A 27,738-nucleotide genomic window follows, 5' to 3' on the forward strand; every position below is an offset into this window, starting at 1 on the left:
TTTGGCTCAGGTCACAATCCCAGCATCCTGGGATCAAGCCCTGCACCTCACAGGGATCCCTACTCAGTGGGAAGCCTGCTTCTCCCTCTCCCACCCCACTGCTTGTGTTTCCTCTCTCACTGTATGTCTCTCTGTCAAATAAATAAGTAAAATCTTAAAAAAAAAAAAAAAAAAAAGACCTAGTTCAGTCAGAGATGTCATAAATCTGGTCTAGGCCTACCTTCCCCTGGCTTTCCTTAGCTTCAATGAGCATTTGGAATTTGTTAAGAATATGGCTAGGAGAAGGAAAGACAGACAATATTTGTAGTGTCTTCTCATGTGGGTGTGACCCTTGTCTCCTACAATGCTTTCTTTTTGTGTGTATGTGTGTGCGTGTGTTTATTTGTGTATTTTTATTTTATTTGTGCTTATTTGTTTTATTTTTATTTATTTGTCAGAGAGAGAGAAAGAGAGAGCACACAAGCACAGGCAAGGGGAGAGGCAAGCAGAGGGAGAAGCAGACTCCCTGCTGAGCTGGGAGCCCGATGTGGGACTTGATTCCAGGACCCTGGGATCATGACCAGAGCCAAAGGCAGATGCTTAGCAACTGAGCCACTCAGGTGCCCCTGCTTTCTTTTTTTTCCTGCATGACCACGAATATTTCCCTACAGCTACCACCTACTTTAGAGGCATCCCAACCTCTTGTTCCTTGCCATCCCTAACTGTTGGCTATCGCCAATCATTTCTCTGTCCCTATAATTTTGTCATTTCAAATTTTGTCATTTCATTTCATTATATATATGGAATCATACAGCATATAACCTTTGCAGAAGGGCTATTTCCATTCATCTTAATGCTTTTAAAATCCATTTAAGGGGCGCCTGAGTGGCTCAGTCCTTAAGCGTCTGCCTTTGGCTCAGGTCATGATCCCATAGTCCTGGATTGAGCCTCGCACGGTCCTGGGTACTTCCATGCTCAGCAGAAAACCTCCTTCTCCTTTTCCCACTCCCCCTGCTTGTGCTCCCACTCTTGCTGTCTCTCTCCTCTCTCTGTCAAACAAATTAATAAAATATGTGAGAAAAAAAATCCATATAAGTTTTCTGGTTTTGGGGGGTTTTTGGAAATGTTTTATTTATTTAAGAGAGTGTGAACCTGAGTGGAGGGAGAGGCAGAGGGAGAGGGAGAAGCACACTCCCCATTGAGCAAGGGCCCGAAGCTGGGCTCAATCCCAGGACCCCAAGATCATGACTGAGCCAAAGGCAGATGCAGAAATGATTGAACCCACTCAGGTGCCCCCATTTAAATATTTCTGTATATCAAAATTTCATACTTTTTATATCTCAGTAGAGTCCATGATTTAGATTTACCTAGTTCCTTTAACCATTTACTTGTTGGAGGACATTTTGGTGGTTTCCAGAATTTTGCTATTACAATGAAAGCTGCTGTAAACATTCCTGCACACGTTTTGTGTAGATAAAAGTTTTTGTTCCTCTGGGATGCATGCCCAGGAGTACAATTACTGGGTCATATTTTAGTTACATACTTAGGTTTTTTAAGAAATCGTCGAACCATTTTCCAGAATGGCTGCGCATTTTACATTCCCACCAACAATGTATGAGAGATCTAGTTTTCCACGCCTTCACCACCATTTGGATTGTCACTAGTTTTTCTTTCCACTGCTCTAATAGGTGTGGTCTTAATTTTCATTTCCCTAATGATTTGCGATAGTAAACATCCTTTCATGTGCTTATTTGCGATCTGTATGTCCTCCTTGGTGAGTTGTCTCTTCATGTTCTTAGCCAATTTTCTATCCTTTTTTAAAAACATTTTATTTATTCATTGGAGAGAGAGCACGGACGAGCACACAAGCAGGAAGAGAGGCACACGGAGAGGGAGAGACAGACTCCCCACTGAGTGGGGAGCCTGATGTGGGGCTTGATCCCAGGACCTGGAGATCATGACCTGAGCCAAAGGCAGCTGCTCAACCATCTGACCCATCCATGCGCCCCCTTAGCCAATTTTCTAATTGGATTAATTTTTTACTGTTGAGTTTTAAGCGTTCTTTCTATATTTTAGGTAAGAATTCTTTGTCAGGTGTGATTTGCTAATGTTTTCTCCCAGTCTATACCTTGCCCTTTCATCTTCTTTACAGGCTCTTTCACAGACTAGAAGTTGTTAATATTGATGAAATCCAATTTAGCAACTTTTTTCTTTTATACGTTATGTTTTGTTGTCATGTCTAAGAACTCTTCATCAAGTCCTGGGTTGTAAAGGTTTTTCCTCCTATGTTTTCTTGTTAAAATTTTACAGTTTAATATCTTATGTTTAAATCTATGAACCATTTTGAATTAATTTTGGGGTATGAGATGACTTTTAGGTGGAGGTTCATATATATATATATTTTGTCAATGGATATCTAAATGCTCCAGCACCTTTATTGAAAAACTATCCTTATTTCATTAGATTGCTTTTTTACCTTTGTTAAAAATGATTTTACCATACTTGTGTGAGTGTGTCTATTTTGTTCAGTTGATCATTGTGTCTTTTTGTCTGAGCCACGGTTTTGATTACTTAAGTACTACACACTGTCTTGATTACTGAATCTCTATAATAAATCGTAAAACAAGATAGAGTGATTCCTTCCACTTTATTCTTGTTTTTCTAGTTTTTTTTTTCTAGATGTTCTAGTTCCTTGCTTTTCCATAAAAATTTTAGAATAAGTTTGTCTATATCGATTAAAAAATCTTCCTAAGATTATAATAGGAATTTTTTTTTTGAGAGAGAGAGAGAGAGAAAGTGAGAACATGTGGGCGAGGGGCTGAGGGAAAAAAATATTTTTTGTAACTTTGTTATTTTATTATTTATTTATTTAAAAGTGTTTTTCATTTATTTGACAGAGGGAGAGAGGGAGAGAGCACAAGCAGAGGGAGCAGCAGGTGGAGGGAGAGGGAGAAGCAGGCTTCCTATGGAGTAGGGAATCTCACATACGGCTGGATCCTAGGTCTCTGGGATCATGACTGAGCTGAAGGCAGACACTTAACCAACTGAGCCACCCAGGTGCCCCTCTTTTTTTTTTTTTTAATCTTATTTATTTATTTATTAGAGAGAGACAGCATGAGTTGGGGGAAGGGTCACAGGAGAGGGAGAAGCAGACTACCTGCTGAGCATGGAGCCGAACCTGGGACTTGTGGCGTTTGTTGGATCCCACGACTTAGATCAGGACCTGAGACAAAAGCAGATGCTTAACTGATTAAGCCACCTAGGTGCCCTGGGAGAGAGAAATCTCTCTCTCTCTCTCTTTTTTTTTTAAGATTTTATTTATTTATTTGAGAGAGAGAGAGCATGAGAGTAGAGAGGTCAGCAGAAGAAGCAGACTCCCTGCCGAGCAGGGAGCCTGATGTGGGACTCCATCCTGGGACTATAAGATCATGATCTGAGCCTAAGGCAGTCGCTTAACCAACTGATCCACCCAGGTGCCCTGGGAGAGAGAAATCTTAAGAGGCTCCATGCCAAGTACAGAGCCCATGCAGAGCCTGATCTCACAAACTTGAGATCTGAGCCAAAATCAAGAATTGGATGCTTAACCACCTAAGCACACCAGATAGGAATTATTTTAAACCTATATATCAATTTGGGGAGAATTAATGTCTTTACTAGGTTGAGTCTTCTGATCCATAAACACAGTACGTCTGTTTGCTAGTTTAAATAATCTTTAATTTCTTTCACTAGCATTTTATAGTTGTTAGCCTTCAATCCCCATATATGATTTGCTAGATTTACAATTAAGTATTTAATTTTTTGTATAGAATTGATTTTTGTATGTTCATTTTGTATTTTGAAAGCTCTCTGACCTCATTTATTAGTTTAGGAGGGTATTTTGTTTTCCTTTTTTTGTCTCTGAGATTTTTGGTAATTTCTTGGGATTTTCAACATTATCATGTTATTTGAAAATGGGTTCAAAAACAGTTTATATCATTTTAGTTCTTTTAAATTTTCAAAAAGATTTGTTATTTATCTATTTGATTGAGAAAGAAAGAGAGAGATGGGGCATGAGTGGGAGGCAGAGGCAGAGGAAGAGGGAGAAGCAGACTCCCCACTGAGCAGGGTGCCCAACGCATGACCCAGAGATCACAACCAGAGCCAAAGGCAGGTACTTAACTGACTGAGCCACCCAGTTGCCCCATAGTTCTTTTAAATTTTTTGAGGATTGTTTTATGGCCCCGGATATGGTCTAATCATTTGCTTTTTTAAAAATATTTTATTTATTTATTAGAGAGAGAGAGCACACAGGACAGAGAGAGAGTACAAGCAGGAGTGTAGAAGGGGAGGGAGAAGAATGCTCCCCTTTGAGCAGGGAGCTAGATGCAGGAATTGATCCCAGGACCCTGGGATCATGACCTAAGCCTAAGACAGACATCCAGCCGAATGAGCCACCCAGACGCTCTGTTCATGTATTTGTAATGACTGTATATTCTGCAATTTTTTCAAGATTTTATTTTATTTTTTTTTAAGATTTCATTTATTTATTTGACAGATAGAGATCACAAGTAGTCAGAAGAACAGGCAGAGAGAGAGGGGAAAGCAGACTCCTGGCTGAGCAGAGAGCCAGATGTGGGGCTCAATCCCAGGACCCTGAGATCATGACCTGAGCCGAAGGCAGAGGTTTTAACCCACTGAGCCACCCAAGCGCCCCAAGATTTTCTTATTTTTAAGTGAACTCTGTACCAATGTGGGGCTCGAATTTACAACCCCAAGATCAAGATGCATGCTGCACCAGCAGAGCCAGCCAGGTGCCCCTATTTTGCTTTGTTGAGTAGAATTCAATAAATGTCAATTTATATCCTATCCTGCTGGTTGATATCATTGAGTTCTTGTATATACTCCATTATTTTCTATTTATTTGTACTATCAATAATTAACAGAAAAATACTGAAGTCTCCAACTATAGTTGTAGATTTATCTATTTCTCCTTTCAGTTCTATCAGTTTCTGCTTTATGTATTTTGTAGCTGTTGTTTGGTATATATACATTGAGAATTGCTATGTTTTTGCTGTATTTCCTTTGTCAACTTTTATCATTATTTATTGTTCCCCTTTATTTCTGGTAATTCTTTTTTGCTCAGAAGTCTACTTTATCTGATATTAATATAGCTATTCCTACTTTTTTCTGATAAATATTTTCACAGTATAACTTTTTCCAGCCTTTTACTAACATGTTTTATATCCGAGGTGGATTTCTTGTAGACAGTAGATAGTTGGGTTTTCTTTTCTTTTCTTTTCTTTTTTAAGATGTTATTTATTTATTTGACAGAGAGAAAGAGTAAACATGCACAAGCAGGGGGAGTCGCAGAGGGAGAAGCAGACTCCCACTGAGCAGGGAGCTGGACTTGGAGTTCAATCCCAGGATCCTGGGATCATGACCTGAGCCAGAGGCAGACACTTACCAACTGAGCCACCTGGGCACCCTAGTTGTTTTTGTTTTGTTTTGTTTTTAAGGCTAAAGCTTTTAAAGATTTAACTGTTTTTTTAAGATTTTTTTTAATTTCTTATTTTTAATAATCTGTAAACCCAACATGGAGCTTAAATTTATGACCTCCAGATCAAGAGTCACATGCTCTACTAACTGAATCAGCCAGGTGCCACAGCTGGGTCATATTTTCAATCCATAGTGACAATCTCTGTCTTTTGGTGTATTTAGAACACTTACATTTAATGTAATCTTCAGTATTTTAGAGCTTAATTCTAGTATTTTTTGTTTCCTTTTTCCTACCTTCCTGAAGGTTATTGAACCTTTATTAAAATTCCATCTTGATTTATCCATATTGTTTTTTTAGTATATTTCTTCGTATGAATTTTTCAGTTGTTGCTATAGGCATTATATTATATACACATAATTTATAATAGCCTACTTTTGTTGCTATTTTACTAGTTTGAGTGAAGTATAGAAACCTTAACTCTCAGTCCTTTTACTCTTCACTATTTATAAGATGGCTGTCTAAATATTTCCTTTATACACACCAAGAACCACATCAGAATGTATAACTTTGCTTCAACCATCAAACATAATTTAGAAATACTCAAGAGAAGAAGTTAAGTCTGTTGTGTTTATCTACAGTTTTACACTTTCCATTGTTCTTTCTTCTGATGTTTCAAGTTTCCTTCTTTTATCATGGATGTAAGACCACAGTTTTGTCCCCGGTGTTTGGTTAGAGTAGGGTAATAATTATCTAAACTTTTCTGTCTTGCTAGGCTGCGCCCTTCCTGGTTCATTGGCTAGAGAGGGCAGGCTCTTTTTTTATAGCTTTTGTTTGTATCTGTTGAAATTTCTAGTTGCTGGCTTTTCCAGCTCCTATTTCAAGATGTATGAGGCAAAAAGAAAACCCAGCAGACAATTCACCACTGTGTCATTCCTTGAGTCCCAAAGTCTCTAGCCAGTTTGTAACCTCTTCACCTTTCAGAGACCTCTTATGTTTGTTTTCTTTACAATGTCCTGTGGGCCTATTTTTCTACTTTCCCATTACCACCAAGTTTGTGGGCAGAAAAATTGTTTATTAAAAATAGTTTGCCTCTACTTCATCACTCACAACTTAACCTTCATCTCTAGTGGAATTGAACTTGTTTATATTCATGACTGTCTACTAAAGATACAGGGCCTGACACAAAGCAGGTTTGGGTAAATATTTTCTTTCACTACATTGTCCTTCTTTATTCTCTCAATGAACCACTCCTGTATAGAAACTTCATTAGCTCATGCATAAATGAAAATATTGGTTTATGTTTTATGCTTTTTTCCCTGTGCCTTTCTTTATACCATTATCTTCCTCAGAAATGCCCTTCAATCATTCTCTGCTTATTATTATTTTTTCTTCTCTTAAAAGTCCAGATCTAGTTTCTCCTCTTAGGTCTCTTTCTGACCTCATTATCCTATTCTAAAATCCTATATACACTACTCTCTGTAGTATTTATTTTTTTAAATTAACATATTGTCTCAGTTTAAAATGCTTTCAGCTTTAATTAACAGTAGACGCTGTTGTAGAGGGTTATGCAAAAGAAATTAAGAGATAGACGCTGGCACTGTAACTTATTACTCCTGGCCAGTGTCTCTTCAATTCACTTGACCTTTTTCTCACACTGGCTCATCTACTTGTAAGCAGATGACTACTCTTCTGGAAACTACATCTGAATTTTAGGTAGGAAAAAAGGGCATAGAATGAAGGGTTAGGCTTTGCAGGTCCACCTCATTTTATTCAGAATACAAAAGTTCTGGGGTACCTGGGTGGCTCAGTCAGTTAAGCATCTGCCTTCAGCTAACGTCATGATCCCAAGGCCCTGGGATCAAGCCTGAGGCAGGCTCCCTGCTCAGTGGGGAGCCTGTTTCTCCTTCTCCCTCTGCTCCCCACCCCACTTCTACTCTCTCAAATAAATAAAAAGAAAAAGAAAAAAAAAGTTCTTCCAAAAGTCACATTGAGCAGACTTTTCATTTTATCTCATTGGACAATATTCTGTTACATAGCCACTCATAGCTGGAAAGTACAAGTGAGGAAAATATTGTCAATAGGAAATCAGTTAGCCAAACAATGGTATCTGCCACATGGATCCATATATATCTATATAATACATTTAGGTAAATCTCTCTTCCTAATTAGCCTGGAAGATCTTTGAGATTAGAGATCCAGTTAGAATTAGTCATTTCATACTTCACACCGGTGAATGTAAGGTCGCCCTAATTTTATATATTTCTACTACAAACAACAAAGAAAGCTCTTCAATGGGGACTTTAAACCTAGCACAACTATTTGAGAATTATTGAGCCCTCACAGTTTCTTCTGAAATTAACAACTCTTTTAGTCAGGGAGGCAGAACCACTGTGAGTTGTGGGAGAAATTTTCTTTATTCTTTTTCTTTTCTCCAGGAAGTAGAACTTTTACAATTGGGGCTGGAACCAGAGAAGAAAAGGTCCAAAAAACACATTAGAATATAGAGAGGTAGGAACTAAGGAGTCAATCTAAGAAACCATCATGTCCAGCTGCCAAAATAGGACTGACTGGGAAGGCTTATGAGAAGATCTCTAAAAAGGTGTTCCTCCATTCAGCTACCACCCCTGAGGATCAGCTGCCAAACATCTGGTTTAGGCGATGGTTGGTCAACAGGGTCAAAAGTTGGGAAGAAGAGCCAGGTATGGATTGGAGGACAATAAAGACAAACTGAAACCTGCTGGTCCTCTACATCTGTCTCTACCAGCATCTAACCACAAGGACCTGTGGAGTAATGGCTGCTGCTTCATTTCCACCTTCCAGATCTCTCTGAAATTCTTTTGACCAGCTCTAATTTGGAATCTTTCAGGGAAGAGGATTTTGGGAAATGTGATCCAGCTTATTTAAATAAGCAGGGAATAAACCATCACACTAAGTAAACCAGACGAATGGAAGCTGAATCTCATCACTTAGGGATTCAAATTATTGAAATGCTTGGAGGGTTAGGACTACGTCTCAGTCCATTTCTTCTGTCCCTTTTGTCCTAGCCAAGAATTTAATTCTTAAATCATATATGTTGTCCTCATTGATCTTACTGTGCAAGCTCGTTTTTCCACTGCCCTGGTACCTACCACCTAGAAGGAAAAAATGAGTCCCTTCTTTGGATTTAGGCTATCACATGTTGCCCAGAGTCTTGTCTTTTGACTTTGTTTTGGTTCTTACATTTCTGTTGGCTTCCTCTCCTTTTCCTCTATTCTGTTTACAATGCTTATGTGTTCTCTAGTATACCTAACTGCTTCTTTCCTGCCTAAGCATGTTTATGAACGATTACTTGTAGAAAGTAATTTATCATTGGGTGATGTAGCTCTCCTTTTTTTGTTTTAACTAACCAATATATATTCAATAACCAATATATATTCAACTGCAGATAATTATTAAATGCCTCAGATACTATCTTACTCTCCATAGGAGTGCAAAGAACAAAAATATCTATATAACGAGAGAAAGAGGAAAATATGCCAACATCAAGCAACAAAAAAATAGTTCTCAAAGTTCAGAGAAGGAAGTCAAATTCCGTCCTCCTATGGGTCCTTTGTTTACTTTTTTCCAATCAAGGAACTTTGTATAAAATTTCTAAATCTTCATAATATTGCAGTATTTCTATTATAAGTTAGCTATGAATAGTAGAATCAAATTAAATATACAGAATTTAAACAATATAAAATAAAACAGTATTGAAAAAAATCTATGTACAAATGTTTGTAAAGGAGGATGTCATAATAATTTTAAACTACATAAAAATTGAAGAAACTGATTGTGAAAATGCAAATACAGAGCAAGGAAAACTAAGCTATAATTTTATTCCATTATTTGGAAATTGTTTTCCTTTTTTGCATGGTTTCAGTGACATGGATTTCTGGGGTTCAGAATGATTTAGTGTTGCCTACATTCACTCAAGCTTAGTTTTCACATCATAAAATTTGTCACTTAATGGCACTAGTAAGCAATATACTGGTAGTGTCTTGGGACATTTAATCCACATGCAACATCATCACCAGTGAAAGTCAGAATGGTTTTTTGTAGACAGTGCAGATGTAGAAAGTGTTGTCTTTTTTCTTTCCTAAAGATTGTATTTATTTATTTGACAAAGAAAGACATAGAGAGAGAGGGAACACAAGCTGGGGAAGTGGGAGAGGGAGAAGCAGGGAGCCTGACACTTCGCTCAATCCCAGGACCTGGGGATCATGACCTGACCCGGAGGCAGACTCTCAATGACTGAGTCACCCAGGCGCCCCCCATTTTAACAATTTTTAAGTGTGCAGTTTAGTGGCATTCAGTAAATTTATATTTGCATTGTGTTGCAACCATCATCGCCATCTCCAGAACACTTTCCTGATCCTAACATGAACACTTCTTGTCCTTATTTACTTGTAGGAGAGTAGGGTCATTGGGATAGAGAGACACCTCACAATTCTATGTGTGAGTCATGTCCCTGATGGAGAGAATGAGCAGTAGCATTGGGATCTTGGTTGGTGGTCTTCCCCCAGAAGTCATGAAGAGATATGTATAGAGAACAACTCAGATTATGTACATGGTTTCTTGCTAAAGAATCATGTCTTTGATTCCCTAAGGTGTAACTCTTGGGTTTATTGGGCTGGGTTGAATCTCAAGGGATCTTACAGTATTTTTTTAAATCCCTATAGCCTTAAACCTCATTACAAACAGACTAAACTTGGCCATTCCTAAGGGCCATGAAAATTTTTCTCTACAGTTGAGGAGAGGCTCAGAAAGATAAAGCCAAGAAAAAGAGTGTTAAGGAAAATCAAGCATTTCTCTTGAAGGCATAGAGCACAGTTCTGAACATCCATAACCTCCCTGTCATCTTTTCTTTTTTTTTTTTTCAAGATTTTATTTATTTATTTGACAGAGAGAGATCACAAGTAGGCAGAGAGGCCAGCAGAGAGAGAGAGAGAGAAGAGGAAGCAGGCTCCCTGCTGAGCAGACAGCCGACTCGATCCCAGGACCCCGAGATCATGACCTGAGCCGAAGGCAGCGGCTCAACCCACTGAGCCACCCAGGCGCCCCCATACCCTCCCTGTCATCTTAATCTTGGGCCCCACTCTGAATTCTCCTTGGTCTTCTAGACAGGAAAGAAGGATGGAAGGATGAAACTCAAGGCCCTCTTCCTACACCAGCTACATAAAAGAGGACAAAATTAAGCAACCCAAACAAATAGGACATTTGAGGGGAAGAAAATTGCAAAACCGAAATAAAGACTGAAAATTCCAGACTGAATAAAGCAATTAAAAAAAAGTCATCCCAAAGATTCCAAAATGAAGATGATAATAATAATTTAAAAATTATTGAGAGTTTACTATGTCGTCATAAAAATCCAATGAGAAATGTACAACTTTTTTCCCTACTTTTGTTGAGGGAACTGACTCACAGAGAGGACAATAGGCCTTATTTAACTCATTCATTCCACTAACACTTAATCTGTTTGGTAAGAGGTGTTAAAGATACAGCACTAAACATATTCACTATTGGCCATTCATGCCCTCATGAAATTTACTATCAAATAGAGGAGATAAAAGAACAAAAAAATAAATAAATAAAAGCAGGCACATGAATACATTTCAGATCAAATCAGGTGGTATGAAGAGAACATATGAAAAGGAAGGTGAGTTTAATCCTAATTTGGCAAGGTAATCAGGGATGGTTTTCTGTAGAGATAGGGTCTAAACAGTTCCTCAAAGGAGGAGAAAGAGCTACTCACTCCAGGGGTGAAGGAAGAGTTCCAGGCAAGATGAGCAGCAGGTGTGAAGAGCTTGGTAAATTCTTGAAACGGAAATAAAACCTGTTGGGCTGGAGTGTACAGAGACGGGTAGGAACAAAGCCTTAGCTGATGTTGAAAGACTCCGGATCATGCAGGGCCTGTAGGCCACAAAAAACGTTTTTTACTTTACTCTCTCTTTTTTATGTATACCCGTGTGTTAACTGTCCTTAGCTCCTGGTAGTGGGGTTACAGTTGCTTTTTAAAATATTTTTCTTTTTTTTAAACCTGTATTTTTGAAGTTTTAAGACAAAGCATACACTGTTTGTGTAAAAACAAATGCAGATCCTTTTTCTTTTAAAAGTGGATGTGATATGATTCCATTTATGTGAAATGTCAATAAATGGCAAATCTACAGGGGCGCCTGGGTGGCTCAGTGGGTTAAAGCCTCTGCCTTTGGCTCAGGACATGATCCCAGTATCCTGGGATCGAGCCCCGCATCGGGCTCTCTGCTCAGCAGGGAGCCTGCTTCCTCCTCTCTCTCTCTCTCTCTCTCTCTGCCTGCCTCCCTGTCTGCTTGTGATCTCTCTCTCTCTGTCAAATAAATAAATAAATCTTTTTAAAAAAAAATGGCAAATCTACAGAAATAAGGAGCAGATCAGATTGTGATGATGGTTGCCCAACTTTATAAATTTACAAACAGAGAAACCGATTTAATTGTATTGACCAATGGACCAACCTGATGGCATGTAAAACAAATCTTAATATGTCTGCTTTGAAGAATGGAAGTAAATACAAATTTGGGATGATGTCTAAAACCAGAGACAAAATAAAAATAAAATAAAATAAAATAAGATAAAATAAAATAAAAAGACAACATAATCTACCTATAGAAAATGAAAGAAAGGTCTGGCTGCACTGGGGCCTGTAAAGGACCTTAAAACTTTGCCCAAATTTGCACCCTTTTGCAGAAGTACCTGTGTGCTCCCTCTAAGTGCTCTTGTAGCTTGCCTTGACAATTGCTCTTTTTTTTTCCCCCCCTTTGGAAGATTTTATTTATTTGTTTGCCAGAGAGAGAAGAGAGAGAAAGAGAGGGCACAAGCAGGGGGAGCAACAGGAAGTAGGAGAAGCAGACTCCCCACGGATCAGGAAACAGGATGCGGGACTCGACCTCAGGACACTGGGATCATGATGTGAGCCAAAGGCAGACGCTCAAGCAACTGAGCCACCCAGGGGACTTGGACACTTGTTCTTAATTTATCAGAGTTACAATGAGAAGTGGGCTGGGGTAAGGGCAGAATTTAGGAATAACACACATGATTTTGGAAGGTTTTTTTTTTTTTTTCTCCCCTCAGAGTTTGGGAGATTTTTTCTGGTTATTTATTGCTGTGTAACAGACTACGTCAAAATTTAGGGGTTTCAAAAAACAGCTATGTTGCTATTTCTCCTAATTACGTCAAAAACTTTGAACAGGCCACAGAGGGAATATTTCATAGGGGCTCCATGTAGTATCTGCAGGGGCTGAGCCATCCAAGATGGCTTCTTCTGTTACTTGTCTGGTACCCTGGTTAGAGTAACTCAAATAGCTGGAGACTGGCTGGAAAGCTCAATATAGGTCATATGTCTGTGGCCTTGGTTCTCCCATTTGGCTGGGTTCCTCCTCAGGTCTTCCCTATTTGGTCCTGTGCCTCCACTCCTCCATGTAGTTTCTGCAACTGGTTTCTCCCCAGGGTAACTGGACTTCTTAAAGGCAAGGGGTTTCTCCAGAGTGAACAGTGAATGGTGCCAGGTCTTCCTGAAGCTCTAGGACCAGAGCTGTGCAGTATCACTTCACTGATTTTATTGATTAAAACAAGTACCAGAGCCACTCCGGTTCTTAGGGATGTGGTATCCACAAGAGTTGGACAACCAAGATCCATGCACATTGCATTACAGGCCATGAGATTACTGTCTCTTACACTCAGTGTAAAGCTTTTTCCTTCAGCCCTTCTGGTTAGTTGGTAATCTCTTCCATTAAATATAATAAATACCTTTCTGCTTGAAATATCTAGCTTAATGTTCTAATTGACTACAGGGGCGCCTGGATGGCTCAGTCGTTTAAGCATCTGACCCTTTGATTTTGGCTCAGGTCATGATCTCAAGGGTTGTGGGAAGGAGCCCAAGGTCAAGCTCTGCACTGGGTGGGAAGTAGCTTGCAGAATCCCTCCCTCTATCCACCCCCTCCACTGACGTGCACATGCATTCTAGCTCTCTCTCTCAAATAAATAAATAAATCTTAAAAAAAAAAAAACAAAAGGAAGGGCATAAGGAATATAGTCATTGATATTGTAATGAGACTGTATGTGACAGATGCTAGCTACACTCGTGGTGAGCATAGAATAACATAGAAACTTGTTGAATCATTATGTTGTATACCTGAAACTAATGAAATATTGTGTATCAACTAAAAATTGCTACAACAACTTCAACAAAAGAAATACAGCATCTTTCACAAGAGAGGGAAGCTTTCTTATTGTTTAATTACTTGATAAAATTAATTTTATTTATTAAAACTTTTTTTAAAGATTTAAAAATTTTTATTAATTTTAATTTTTTAAAAAGATTTTACTTATTAGTTTGGTAGAGACAGAGAGACCAGGCACAAGCAGAGGGGAGTGGCGGAAGGAGAGGGAAAAGCAGTCTCCTCCCCAATCAGAGAGCCTGACACGTAGTTGGATCCCAAGACTCGATCTCAGGACTCCAGGATCGTGACCTGAGTGGAAGGCAGAGACTTAGCTGACTGAGCCACCCAGCTGCCCCAAAGGGTTTTTTTTCCCCCCAGTTTTTAAGTAATCTTTTCACCCAGCACAGGGTTTGAATTTACAACCCTGAGATCAAGAGTTACATGCTTACCTATTGAGCCAGATTGACACCCATTGATAAAATTAATTTTATTTGTTTAATTAATTAAAAATTTTAAAAGATTTTATTTTTAGGTACTCTATACCCAAGGTGGGGCTTGAACCCACAGTTCTTTTTTTTTTTTTTAAAGATTTTATTTATTTATTTGAAAGACAGAGATCACAAGTAGGCAGAGAGGCAGGCAGAGAGAGAGAGAGAGGGAAGCAGGCTTCCTGCGGAGCAGGGAGCCCGATGCGGGGCTCGATCCCAGGACCCTGAGATCACGACCCGAGCCAAAGGCAGCAGCCCAAACCACTGAGCCACCCAGGCGCCCCGAACCCACAATTCTGATGTCAAGAGTTGCATATACTACCAACTGAGCCAGTCAGGCACCCCTGATAATTAATTAATTTACAAGAATAAGCAACACTATTCAAAGTCCTTCCCCTTGAGGTTGTTTTCCAATACACATAGTGACTGTGATGTGGACTGATGGTCAATGAAAGATTTATACGTACAAGGGAAAAAAAACCCCAGAAACACAATGAGTCATGAGATGGACCAATATGCAGATTTTTAAAAGAACAGTAATCCATTTTGGACCCCATACTAACTCTAAGAACATTACAAAGGTCCAGATGTGGGGAATTCAAAGACAATTTTGAAGAGATTTCGTTAGAGAAAATTTATGATATATTTTGTGTCCCAGATCATCAAGCAACAGAGGTAGAAATTTCCTCCCAACTCTCTAGTCAAGGGCTTTAAGAAAACCTCTTGGAGAATTTGATATACATCTTCTGTGATGGGGGAACATGAGCGGGTAGGGCAGACTGGAGCCTTGTGGGCTTATGACCAGGACTCGTGCAGGGCTACTGGGTAGATCAATCAGTTAAGCATCTACCTTTGGCTCAGGTCATGATCCTTGGGTCCTGGGCTCGAGCCCCATGTCAGGCTCCCTGCTCAGTGAGTTGCCTGCTTCTCCCTCTTCTTCCTCTGACACTACCCCTTGCTTGTGTGTGCTTCTCTCTTTCTGAAAAAAATAAATAAAATATATATTTTTTAAAAAGGAAGACTCATGCAAAAGGCAATGAATGTCCAAGAAAGAGACAATGTAGAGGACCACTGGAAAACCAGAAGTTGATGGAGAGCAGCAGACAGAAATTCTTTTACCCATGCCATAGGAGTAGTAGGTGGAGAATACCAGCAAGGAACCTCAGAAGAAACTACAAAAGTCTTCAACATGGAAGAAGACAGCTTTAAACATTTATTGAACCTTTGGACCCAGCAATTCCAATCCTACTTCCCATAATTAGTTTGGCAGAAATGTATACATATATACATCAAAGACATGCACAAGATGTTCATAGCAGTATTTTCCATATTAGCCCAAACTGAAAGCTTTCTAAATGTCTATCAACAGTGGAATGGATAAATAAATTTGATATATTCATACCATAGAGTATTACCCAGCAATAAATTAAAGAATGGCTTGCTGAATCATTGAATCACATAGATAAATCTCACACACATGGAGTGAAAGAAACCAGATACAAAATAGTACATTCTGTATATAATTCCATTTATGGAAAGGTAAAAAAAAATAGGCAAAACTAACCTATATTGATAGAGATAAGCATAGTGATTAGAGGTGGGGTAAGGGAGAGTTCTGCAGTCTGGTAATATGGAGTTTTTTGATCTGGAAGCTAGTAACAAGGATGTTCTCATTTTGTAAAATTCCACTGAGGTATATGAAGTGTAATATTTTAATTTAAAAAAAATTACAGCCACAGATTTCCTAGATCCAAAGAGTATGAGATCATCTTACGATAGAAGTTAAGTATTAATGGTATTAATTATTAATAATTAATTAATTAATTGTATTAGTGGTATTAATTCCACCTCCTTCTTCTAAATAGTTAATGAGGAAAGAAGAAATTCACTATGTTTTTCTCTGTAAAAGCAAGCATCCCACCTGAAACCAATGCCCTCGCTGTGTGCGGCTGGGGAAATCTTAACCTTTGCATGCAGATTAAAGGGTTAATATATATTAATTTATATATTCGACAAGATGTTCTAATTACTGTATTGAAAATAGATTCGCCCCTTATGATGATGTCTGGACTTCCAATTACCTAAGAGTGATCAGAAAAGTCCAACTTGGGGCACCTAGGTGGCTCAGTGGGTTAAAGTCTCTGCCTTTGGCTCAGGTCATGGTCCCAGGATCCTGGAATGGAGCCCCACCCACATCGGGCTCTCTGCTCAGCACAGAGCCTGCTTCCCCTCCTCTCTCTCTGCCTGCCTCTCTGCCTATTTGTGATCTCTGTCTATCAAATAAATAAAATCTTTAAAAAAAAAAAGTCCAACTTGACTTTCATTCAGGAGGAATTATTGAATCACATAGATAAATCTCAAAAATTTATCTATGGGTAAAGTGGGTAAAGCTTGCCCACTGAATATATTTTAATTGGACCATGAGCAACAACATATAGGGGCATTTTTATTATACTCCACAGTTTTGCTTGTTTAATATACCACTGGTATATTAGTATATTAGTATGTAGCTCAGAAGCGTGATGATTAGGTGTCCATGCTGTTATGTAACTTTTGTCTCCCTCAAACCTTGTTGTGACATCAGCATATTACCTGTCTGACATTAAAAAAAAAAAACAAAATAAAACAAAACAAAACAAAAAACCCATTTACATTGCTCACCACCAATGCAAAAATAGGCTTTTGGTTTAAAAAAAAATAGGAAACTAGTAAGAGAAAGATAATTTCTTAATGTAAAAATAATCTGTAATACATATTACAGTCAAAATTATATTTAAGGGGAGTAAATGTAAGAATTATTTAATATTAGGGGTGTGTGAGTGGCTCAGTCAGGGAGCCTGCTTTTCCTTCTGCCTCTCCCCCTGCTTGTGCTCTCTCTCTTTTTCTCTCTCAAATAAGTAAAATCTTAAAAAAAAAAAGAACTATTTCACATTAATGTCACAAATAAGATAAATGTTGTTGCCCTTTTGATTCATAAACTTTCTGAGAATTCTATCTAATGTGGTAAACTAGGTAACACAAGACGGAGGAGAAAAAACGGTCTGGGGTGTCTGGCTGGCTTATCTGGTAGAGCAGCTGACTCTTGATTTTGTAGTTATGAGTTTAAGCTTCACACTGGGCACAGAGCTGAGTTTTAAAAAAAATGTCATTATTCAGAGGCAATATAATTATGACCAAAATATTCCAAGAGAATGAACTAAATTGATATTAGCATTAATTTTTAACTATCTTAAGGTAATTATAAGGGAAATATATTAGAGGATAATAGTTTTTCTCTATATATTATATGTATATATTCATATGATTATGATATGATATATGATACATAAGTATACATCACATATGACTGTTATATACTCATACGATTATATATCTTGTAAATCAAATACATATCATCACATGTATATACTAATCACTGGATATAAAATATAATATATAAATATAATATATTTATAAAAATAGGCAAAACTAACCTGTTGGATAGAGATCAGGATAGTGGTTGACTGAGAGGTCACACAGTTAGAGGTTGCTATGAAAAGGGGGAAATCCCAGTCACAAGAAAGAAAAACCAAGCCAAACAAAAATAAATCTTTAAAACCAAAGTAATAAACTTAGTAAGAATTTAAAAGATTCATGGGACAATAACTATTAAGGTTTATTGAAGTACATAAAAAGAGTCTAGGATAAATGGAGAGATATGACATTTTCCTGGATAGAAAGACTCAATATCATAAAAATGTCAATTATCCCCTAACTAATCTAAACATTTCATGTAACTCTTTGATAAATGAATTCTAAAGTTCCCCCTGAATGGCTTCCCATCTCATTTAGAGACAAGGTCCTGTACAGCCTTTTTCCCTCCTATTACCTTTTATTATTCCTCGTATCCCACCTCTCTGCTGTTTACTCTCTTTTAAAAATTTATTTGGGAGGGAGAGAGTGTGAGCATGAGCAGGGATAGAGGGGCCAGAAGGAAAGGGAGAAGCAGACTCCCTACTGAGCAAGGAGCACAATGTGGGCCTCGATCCAGGACACTGGGATCATGACCTGAGTGTAAGGCAAAGGCTCAACTGACTGAGCCACCCAAGCGCCCCTTCTCTCTCTCTGCTTTAGCCATATTGGCTTCCTTGTTACTCCTTCAACACCCAGGCAAGCTCCTGCTTTACACTCTTTGAAATTGCTATTCCTTCTTTCTGGAACGCTCTTTCCCTAAAAAGCTGTATGCTTGCTCTCTCACCACCTACAGGTCTTTGATCAATGTCATCCATCAGGGAGACCTTCCTCGATTACCTAATCTAAAATTGGAACAACCCCATCTACCCACCACCCACATGTACTTCCCTTTCCACTTTCTTGGCTTTTTTTTTTTTTTTTTTTTTTCCCCGTAGCACTTTAGCCTATCTGACATTCAGTATATATTTTTTACTTATCTGTTTTTTGCCTGTATGAAGTATTGACTTCCCTTAATGCACGTGCACACACACACACACACACACACACACACACACACAACCTGTTAATCAAAAAAACCAAATTTACTTTTGTTTAAGGGAAAACATCATGACAGAGTCTAAGGAGTGCCTCAAAATGAGGAAACTAGGGGAAGGTAAAAGACACTTAGGGCCTGGGCTAGATGATTTTAAGGCAGGTCTTGCAAGGGAATGAACAGGTTGTAGTTGAGTGCGTTTTCTGAGGGTGGTAATTCTAACCACCACGAGTGTCAACTTTTCTTGCTCTCCTTGGTAGAAGATTATCCGGATTCCCAACAACCAAAATTCTGGAGTTCTCCATTTATACATTGCAACCCAAACCAATGCTAAACTGATGTGGGTAAACATATCCAAACTAAATTAAGAAAAGAGATTCTGTTTCAACTACAAAGAGCCCGCAGAACCAGATACTCGGGTCTTAGACAAATCATTTCATGATATCTTTATTTGTTTTTCAGATCTTTTTCATGATATAAAGGACCCCAGAGAAATCTGCAAAAATGTAAGTATGATATCATTTCCCTCACATCGTACATGGTCTTCTTTAAGAAGAGAATGCTATGTCTAATGATTGCTTTTTTTAAAAAATATTTAATTAATTTATTTATTTGACAAAGAAAGAAAGATCACAAGTAGCAGAGAGGAAGGCAGAGAGAGAGGGGGAAGCAGGCTCCCTGCTGAGCAGAGAGCCCAGTGCAGGGCTTGATCCCAGGACCCCGAGATCCTGACCTGGGCCGAAGGCAGAGGCTTAACCCACTAAGCCACCCAGGCACCCCTCTAATGACTGTTTTGAGCTATTATTTACCTAATCTCATGAAAGTCTTAGGGGAGAAGTTCCATGGCCTTACACACATTATTTAGTTTTACTATTTTTTTTCAACCATAGCATGTAGGATTACACCTATTTTTTTTAGGCATCCTGGAAAGCATAAAATGAAAAGTTTTGGGTATAGAAGAAAGAAGTCCAAAAAAAAAATTCACTTCCATTTTTAGTTTTTGAACTCAAATCACAGAGCAATTTCCCTCCTTATTGAATTAAATTATTTAAATATTTTTTTTTGTTCTGGGAAGGGAGATTTGTGGACCAAAATAAATCCTAGGTGATACCAGGGACTGTCCTGAAAGCAGGCATCATTTAACCAAGATAACATCTCTGTCCAATCTGCTGATTGCAGTCAGTCCACCAGTCGTCTTTTGTGTAAGATCTATAAAAGTGGAACAGTCTTTAAATGTAATCCATCTCTTTTGGTTGCAAAGGCTAGCTCCTACAAAATGTACCTACAGTGAGTCTGTCAAAATACAAATTTTGAGAGCACAGTTCTTCACAAGCTGCCTTCACATCAGATACTATCCACAGAATTGAGGGTCTCTAGGGTGACTCTCACTTCTCACCAGCTGGCTACAGATTGAAGGGAGGGGTGTCCCATGAACACCTTCAGGTTTGATAATTTCCTCGTTATCTGTGAGAGACTCACAGAACTCACAAATAGTGCTCACTAACTACTTGTGATTGCAGTTTTGTTGTGGCAAGGGGTTATAAAAGAGAAGAGATACGTAGAATGAAATCTGAGAGAGTTTCAAATATGAAGTTTCCATCATTCTCAGGGATATGTTACCTAACCGGGGCACGTTATCTGAGCTTCAGTGTCCAAAGTTTCTATTCAAGTCTTATTACATAGGCATGGCTGATTGAATCATTGCCTGTGTGGTTGAGCTCAGTCTCCAGGCTTCCTTTCTTTCCCAGAGTTCAAGATGATATTACGTGACTCAAACCCCCGATATTGTAATCACATGGTTGGTCTTTCTGGCATGGCCATCCCCCATCTGAGTCACCTCAGCTATCAGGTGTGGTCTGAGTGGTCCACCACGAATAACAAAGATACTCTATTACTCAGGAAATTGAAAAGGCTTAGAGATGATCTCCTAGGAACCAAGGGCAAAGTTTAGCCAAATTATTTATTACACAGCCCCCAAGAATTGTTTCTTTGGAGGGGAATATGAGAAGGGATTTCTGGCTGTTTAACCTGTTGTGCTACTCTCAAAAAATGTCACTTAATGGGACACCTGGGGGGCTCAGTCAGTTAAGTGTCTGCCTTCAGCTCAGGTCATGATCTCGGGGTCCTGGGGTCAAGTCCCACATCAGGCTCAATGTGGGGAGCCTTCTTCTCCCTCTGCTTGCCTGCTCTCTCTTTCTCTCCCTCTCTGGCAAATAAATAAATAAACAAAATCTTTTTTTTTTTAAGATTTTATTTATTTATTTGACAGACAGAGATAACAAGTAGGTAGAGAGGCAGGCAAAGAGAGAGGGTGAAGCAGGTTCCCCGCTGAGCAGAGAGCCCGATGTGGGGCTGGGATCCCAGGACCCTGGGATCATGACCTGAGCTGAAGGCAGAGGCTTTAACCCACTGAGCCACCCAGGTGCCCCTAAACAAAATCTTAAAAAAAAAAAAAAGTCACTTAGGGATTGAATCCAATTACCCAGGGCATTAACTGATTTATTACAAGGACCTAATATAATATTAAAATGAGTGGCACCCAAAGGAAAGCAAAGATAAATTCAAGAGTTGGTTTGGTTTTGCATTTTAGCCAAATCTCAAGGAAAATATAGTCAAGCATTAGGCTTTCACCAAGGGGTGACTAGGAATGCAAGAAGCATTCCTGAGCATAGGGATCTCAAAGATATCATAGTTAACAGCCCAAATCCTTACAGCAACCATGAGGAAATAAAATACCTTGGCAAATGAAGAACAAAAGCATGCTGACTGAAAGATGGCCTTCTGTATCTCCAGTCATCCAGATTTAATTTCATGAGCCTTGGCTGGAAGCTGTCTACTTCATGCAGTCATCTTATTGATCTGAACGTCTTAGGTTGCAACTATATACTCCTGATGTTGTAGATTCTGGTTAGTACAGTTTTCCAGCAATTTAACAGTGACTTAAATTTCTTTACTCGAGAGAAGTGGTTCTAAGAATCAACTCTAGATTTTTGCTGTAGCATTTGTTGTTTATAGTAATGGGTAAGGTCCTTTTCATCAAGGCTCAAAGGCTCTATTTCTCCAAAGCCTCCTCCTCAAGATGAAATAATATGGGAATAAAGGGAGTAAAATTCTTTCTTGAGGTGTAACAGAAAATCAACATAGAAGGATATAGTCAATGATTATCCTTTGAATAGAAATATATTATGAAGAGGAAGGAGACTCCAAGGTTTTTTGATTTGTACCACAAAGTGTATTATGATGGTCCCTGATTAACAAAGGCTTCAGAAGTTAATAGCCTAGAAATGAAATCTACCTGGAGACAGTTATTTTACCCGTCTTTGGACATGAACAAAAGTATGTTTCCAAGATATGTCACTCAGGAGACAGAAACCACATCAGTTTTTTCGAACAGGGAAAATTAATATAAAGAATTATTAACTAGTAGGAGGTAGAGATAAAAGAAGAATCTAAGGGAGCCAGAAGTGTTGGTACAAAAACGCAGCTACTACCTCTAGGCTAATGTGTAGGAAAAGAGCCTCCTCACACCTACCACTCCCTGAAGGCTGAGATTCAGACCTCTTCAAAGAGGACTTGACTACTCCATAAATAGCCACACAACCTGCCGGGGGTGAAGAAACTTGCCAGAGGGGTCTGTAGAAGTAGTCCACCACTGCTGGAGAGTATGGGCAAGCTGGGCCAGTCTGTAGAAGTATCTAGCTTTGGCCAGAGGTGGGCTGGACCTTGTCAAAGTTGCCTCAAGAAGAGAGAACACAGGCTGAAGGTACAGCTGAAAGTCTTCTATTGGTTTGCTGGGTTGAAGAAGAATAATAGGGGGCACCTGGTTGGTCAGATGGTTAAGTGTCTGCCTTCAGCTCAGGTCAGGTCATGATCCCAGGATCCTGGGATAGAGCTCAGGTCATGATCCCAGGATCCTGGGATAGAGCTCCACACCAAGCCCCACATCGAGTCCCATGTTAGGCTCCCTGCTCAGTGGGGAGTCTACTTCCCTTTCCCCACTCATGCGCGCTCTCTCTCTCTCTCTCTCTCTCTCTCTGTCTTTCAAATAAATAAGTAAAATTAAAAAAAAAAATAGAGGTCTAGAGCCTTTAAAAAAAGAGTCTTCCAACAGCTGTGGCCATGCAATGTCACTTCATTGCCCTCTGATGATCAAAATAACATCTCATCTCCTGGCAAAGAATAAGTGATTGTTGGGTCTAGGACTAGTATCATAAGTCAAGGTAAAAAAGTGATTTGGAGCACAGCAATAATATTAAACTGATAAGTGATATAAAAAATACTCAGCCATTGAAAAATACCAAGAATTTTATTTTTATTCTAATGTCAATAAAGAGTTCTCATAACACTTTTTTAAAAAGATTTTATTTATTTATTTGTCAGAGGTTGCAGGTGGTGGGGAGAGCACAGAGGGAGAGGGAGAAGCAGAATTTCTGCTGAGCAAGGAGCCCGATGTGGGACTCCATCCCAGGACACTGGGATGATGATATGAGCCAAAGGCAGACATTTAACTGACTAAGCCACCCAGGAATCCTAACAATGTTTTAACTTTTGTTTTCTTTTGTTTTAAACATTTTACTTATTTGACACAGAGAGAGAGAGAGAGAACAAGCATCAGTGCATAGGCAGGGGTAATGGCTGGCAGAGGGAGAAGGAGAAGGAGGCTCCCTGCTGAGCAAGGAATCTGATGCAGAACTCCATCACAGGACGTTGGGATCATGACTTGAGCCAAGGGCAGACACCCAACTGACTGAGCCATCAAGGTGCCCCAACAATGTCTTAAGTCAATAAACATTGGGAGAGTGTCAAACAAGCCTAACTGTTTCTACTTTCTTTTCTTTTTTAAAAGGATTTTTATATATTTATTTGTCAGAGAGGGAGAGAGCGAGCAAGCCAGGCAGGGAGAGAGATAGAGAAAGAGCAAGCAGGGGGAGCGGCCAGCAGACGGAGAATCAACACGGAGAATCCCTGCTGAGCAGAGAGCCTGATGTGGGACTCAGTCCCAGGATCCTGGGATCCTGACCCTAGCTGAAGGCAGACGCTTAATCAACTGAGCCACCCAGGCGTCCCTCTACTATCTTTCTTGCATAAGTTGAGGGACTGAGTCTTTGGCTGAATTGGTTGTTATTCCAGTAAACTCAAAGAAAGTTGTGATTCATAAGAAAGCTGAACAATCTCATTATTCTGAATTTCGGAACTGAATCTGGGAGAAAATCAAGACAAGTTCTCAGAGGAGATAAGAAACAGACACAAGTCATTTTATTAAAATACAAGGAATAGTTGTAGGTAATCAATAAGAGACATAACAATAGGTAATAATGTTAGTAGGAACTTAACTTTTTTTTTTAACTTCTTGTCAAAATAATTCAGAAGTATGCCAAAAGTCAAGAGAATTAATTGAATATTTTAGGAATGAAAAAATAACTCTTGTTTTTCCAAGCCAGAGTGGCTAGGTTGTATTACTGAAAAAAATGCAGATTCTAAATTTATTTTTGTTTTCCAACCATAATTTTTAAAAAGATTGTATATATTTATTTATTTATTTTAGCATGTGCACAGGAGAAAGCGAGAGAGAGAGGAGGAGAAAGATGGAAAGAGAAAAAGAGAAAGAACAGTGTGTGAGTAGGGGGAGAAGGTGAGGGGGATGGATAGGGACAGAATGTCAAATAGATTCTGCTGAGCATGGGGCTCAACTTGGGTCTGGACACAGGGCTTAATCTCATGACTCTCAGATCATGACCTAGCTGAAACCAAGAGCCAGATGCTTAACTAACTGTGCCACCTAGGTACCCCTCCATCCATATCATTATAGTAAAGAATACATAAGCACTCAGATTTGTTTTTTATTACCTTTTTTATTTTAAATAAAATTGTATCTTTATATATTTTTCTATATATGCATTTAGGCATACACATGTGCATATGTCACTTGATTATATGCATAATAGATGAATATGCCAATAGGTCACTTAATTAAGCTATTTGACTAGCTATAAAATATATTTAACCCTATCACCATTAATTAAAACAATGTATATATTTATGTTGTTGAATGTTACACCTTTTTTCTTTCTAACATTTTTTTTTATGAAGTAAACTCTACCCCAAAATGGGGCTTGAACTCACAACCCTGAGATAAAGACCTGAGCAGAGATTAAGAGTAGGATGCTTGGCCAAGTGAGACACCCAGGTGGCCCTAAAACATTTTTTAAAAAGATTTTTGAACTCATCCCAGAAGTTCTGAGTGTCTAGCTTTTCTTCTTTAGGGATCAAAGCTATTGCCTAAACTCACCTCAATCATGCCTTACAATGAACAAATTAAAGAAGAATCTTTAATAAAAAGACTTTTAAAGGTGGGATTTGCTAGCAAGGAGCTCGTTGGGATGGTTGGATTTGGGCACAGTACCGAGGAACGTCTTGAGGCAATTCTTAATACGAATGCTTTTCGTCAAAATAAATAAGTTGGTTCATAGCGTTATCTTCCAGGAATAGGTATTTTGCAAATAGGTAAATTATTTTTTGTTCAGTGTCAGTCTCATTTAACATAGGGGCAAGGAAGCATGCTTGGTCCTATGAAGGTGTGACACGTGGACAGGGATCATGTTGGTTTCACTTCTCACCTGTGTCCCCTCACTAAAATGTAAGCTCCAAGAGAGCAGAGATTGGGGTATATTGCTTGCTTTTATATTCCCAGAACCTACAATATCTAGCAAGTGTTCAGTAAATATTTGTTAACAATTCTAAATTAATGAATGTAGAGAAGAGCCAAGAGAAATTTGAAAAGGGAAGAGATGATCTAGCGGTTAAAAAAATGTACTACAAAGGTACAGTAAATAAACAGTGTAATATGGGAACAGAGATCCATTGGACAGAATAGAAAACCCAGAAATGGGTATATGTGTATTTATCTGTATATAAGTGTATAAGCATAGATAGATATCTTCCAAACTTTCACGCCCCTTTAAGAAACATCTTCTCAGGGCCTCTGGGTGGCTCAGTGGGTTAAAGCCTCTACCTCCGGCTCAGGACATGATGCCAGGGGTCCTGGGATTGAGCCCCGCATCAGGCTGTCTGCTCAGCAAGGAGTCTGCTTCTCTCTCTCTCTGCCTGCCTTTCTGCCTACTTGTGATATCTGTCAAATGAATTAATAAAATCTTAAAAAAAAAAAAAAAAGAAAGGAAGGGATTTGTTTCATGGTTGCTTCTGAGCTGATGGCTTCTCTGTCTATACTTCTGTGTTCTTTTGGGCTGCTCACAACCCGGAGCTCATTAACTAGGTAGCACATTCCTCCTTCAACCATATGGACATCTCCACAAGGGCTTCTATTGAGAGCTAGCAGAGGGAAATACGGGGCAGGCCTAGCTCTCCATGAACTGGTCCTTATTTCCACCAACAACTCCAACTACACAGTTGTTCACTTTTCCAACGGAGTCGTAACATTTAAAATTATACATTCCAGGCACCTGGCTGGGTCAGTTGGTAGAACATACAGCTCTTGATCTTGGGGTCATGAGCTCAAGCCCCACACTGAGTACAGAGCTTACTTTAAATTAAAAACAAACAAACAAACAGCTATACATTAGATGTGAAGTTTCATGAGGTTGGAGACAAAGATGCTCAATAAAGTTATATACTTCTTAGGGGGCCAACATAGACTCACGGGGTCCCTAACTTCTCTCTGCAGTCCTCAGGTCCACTCTTCCTTCTGTGGTAGTGCCTCGTTTTTGTTTTTGGGAAATCCTGACTTCTAACCATGGAGGCTCACTGTAGGAGACATTCTCCCCCTCTAGAAGTATGGTCTCTAGATTTGAGTCATTTCTACTAGTTTCAACAGGGAAATCTAAGGTGAGCTTTGGGAGCTGAAATCTTGTCCAGCAATCCCATGCAGGTTGTTAACATATCTGGACCTCTTTCAGATCTTCCCTCCAGAGGTAAATGCATGGAATCTCTTTACTTTTCTGGGAAGTCTATTGGGTGGGTAACTATTAGATTAGAAATATGTACATTTATATTTGCTTAAGGATAAATAGCAGAGGATGCTTGTCTACATTTACAAGTCGAAGAGGAACACCTTTCTATTATGTATAATTTGCAAGAACACTACTATTGCTGCAGTAATTATGTTGTTATACATGCCAATTTTAGTTCCTTTCTCCCATCATTGCCCTTACCAAACACCCTCACACCACATTTCTGCTTTCTGTGCCCTTTAGATTGATCAGGAATAATAAACAGACTCAAGACTTAACAATATATTTCTTTATAGGATGTTACCTGACCTACAAAGACTCAACTATGGCTTTATAATAATTCATCTTAAGGTTATGCCAAGTGCTATGTGGATTCATCTTCCCCTTTCCTGCTTTCCCCATGCCTGTGAGTCCCTTAGCTCCCTGTCACATGTCTGCCCTTCCTATCCTCTTTGATATACCTCTTTTCTACACTTAGCTGGGCAGTTTGCTCCAGCAGTCTCTGGGGCCTTTTAAGGGTTATTTACACTCAAGTGAGTGTTACATAGTTACATTCATGGGAGGAGGTGAGTTTAGCTCCTCCCACTCTGCCATCTTCCTTAAAGTCTTCATGATAAGCTTGTAAATTAAATTCTTAAGACTTGGCAAATTCTCTGCTCTAATTTCTGATGGCAGAGGTGGTGTAATAGTGGTTTCACCTTCCCAGGACATAAGATAAAAGTGGCATTTTTAGATGTTACTGAACTTCATTAATAAGCAGATAAATGCAAATTAAAAAAACATTAGAACAATGAGGTATCAAAACGCTTGGGTGGCTCAGTCAGTTGGGCATCTGCCTTTGGCTCAGGTTATGATTCCAGGGTCCTGGGATCGACTCCCACATTGGGGCTCCTCGCTCAGCGGGGAGTCAGCTTCCTCCTCTACCTCTACTCCTCCCCTTGCTAGTGTGTTCTATCTCTCTCACTCTCTTTCTCTCTAACAAATAAATTAATAAAGTTAAAAAAAAAATTTGTGTCATTTTTTGACTACCAGATTGGAAAATTTTCAATACTGCAAAAATATCCAGCGCTAGCTAGCAGGGCAGAGGGAAGCCGACTTTCTCTCACAATGTTGTTATTTCTTTAGATTG

The sequence above is a fragment of the Mustela nivalis genome (assembly GCF_964662115.1).
Source record: "Mustela nivalis genome assembly, chromosome: 13".
NCBI classification, from domain to species: domain Eukaryota; kingdom Metazoa; phylum Chordata; class Mammalia; order Carnivora; family Mustelidae; genus Mustela; species Mustela nivalis.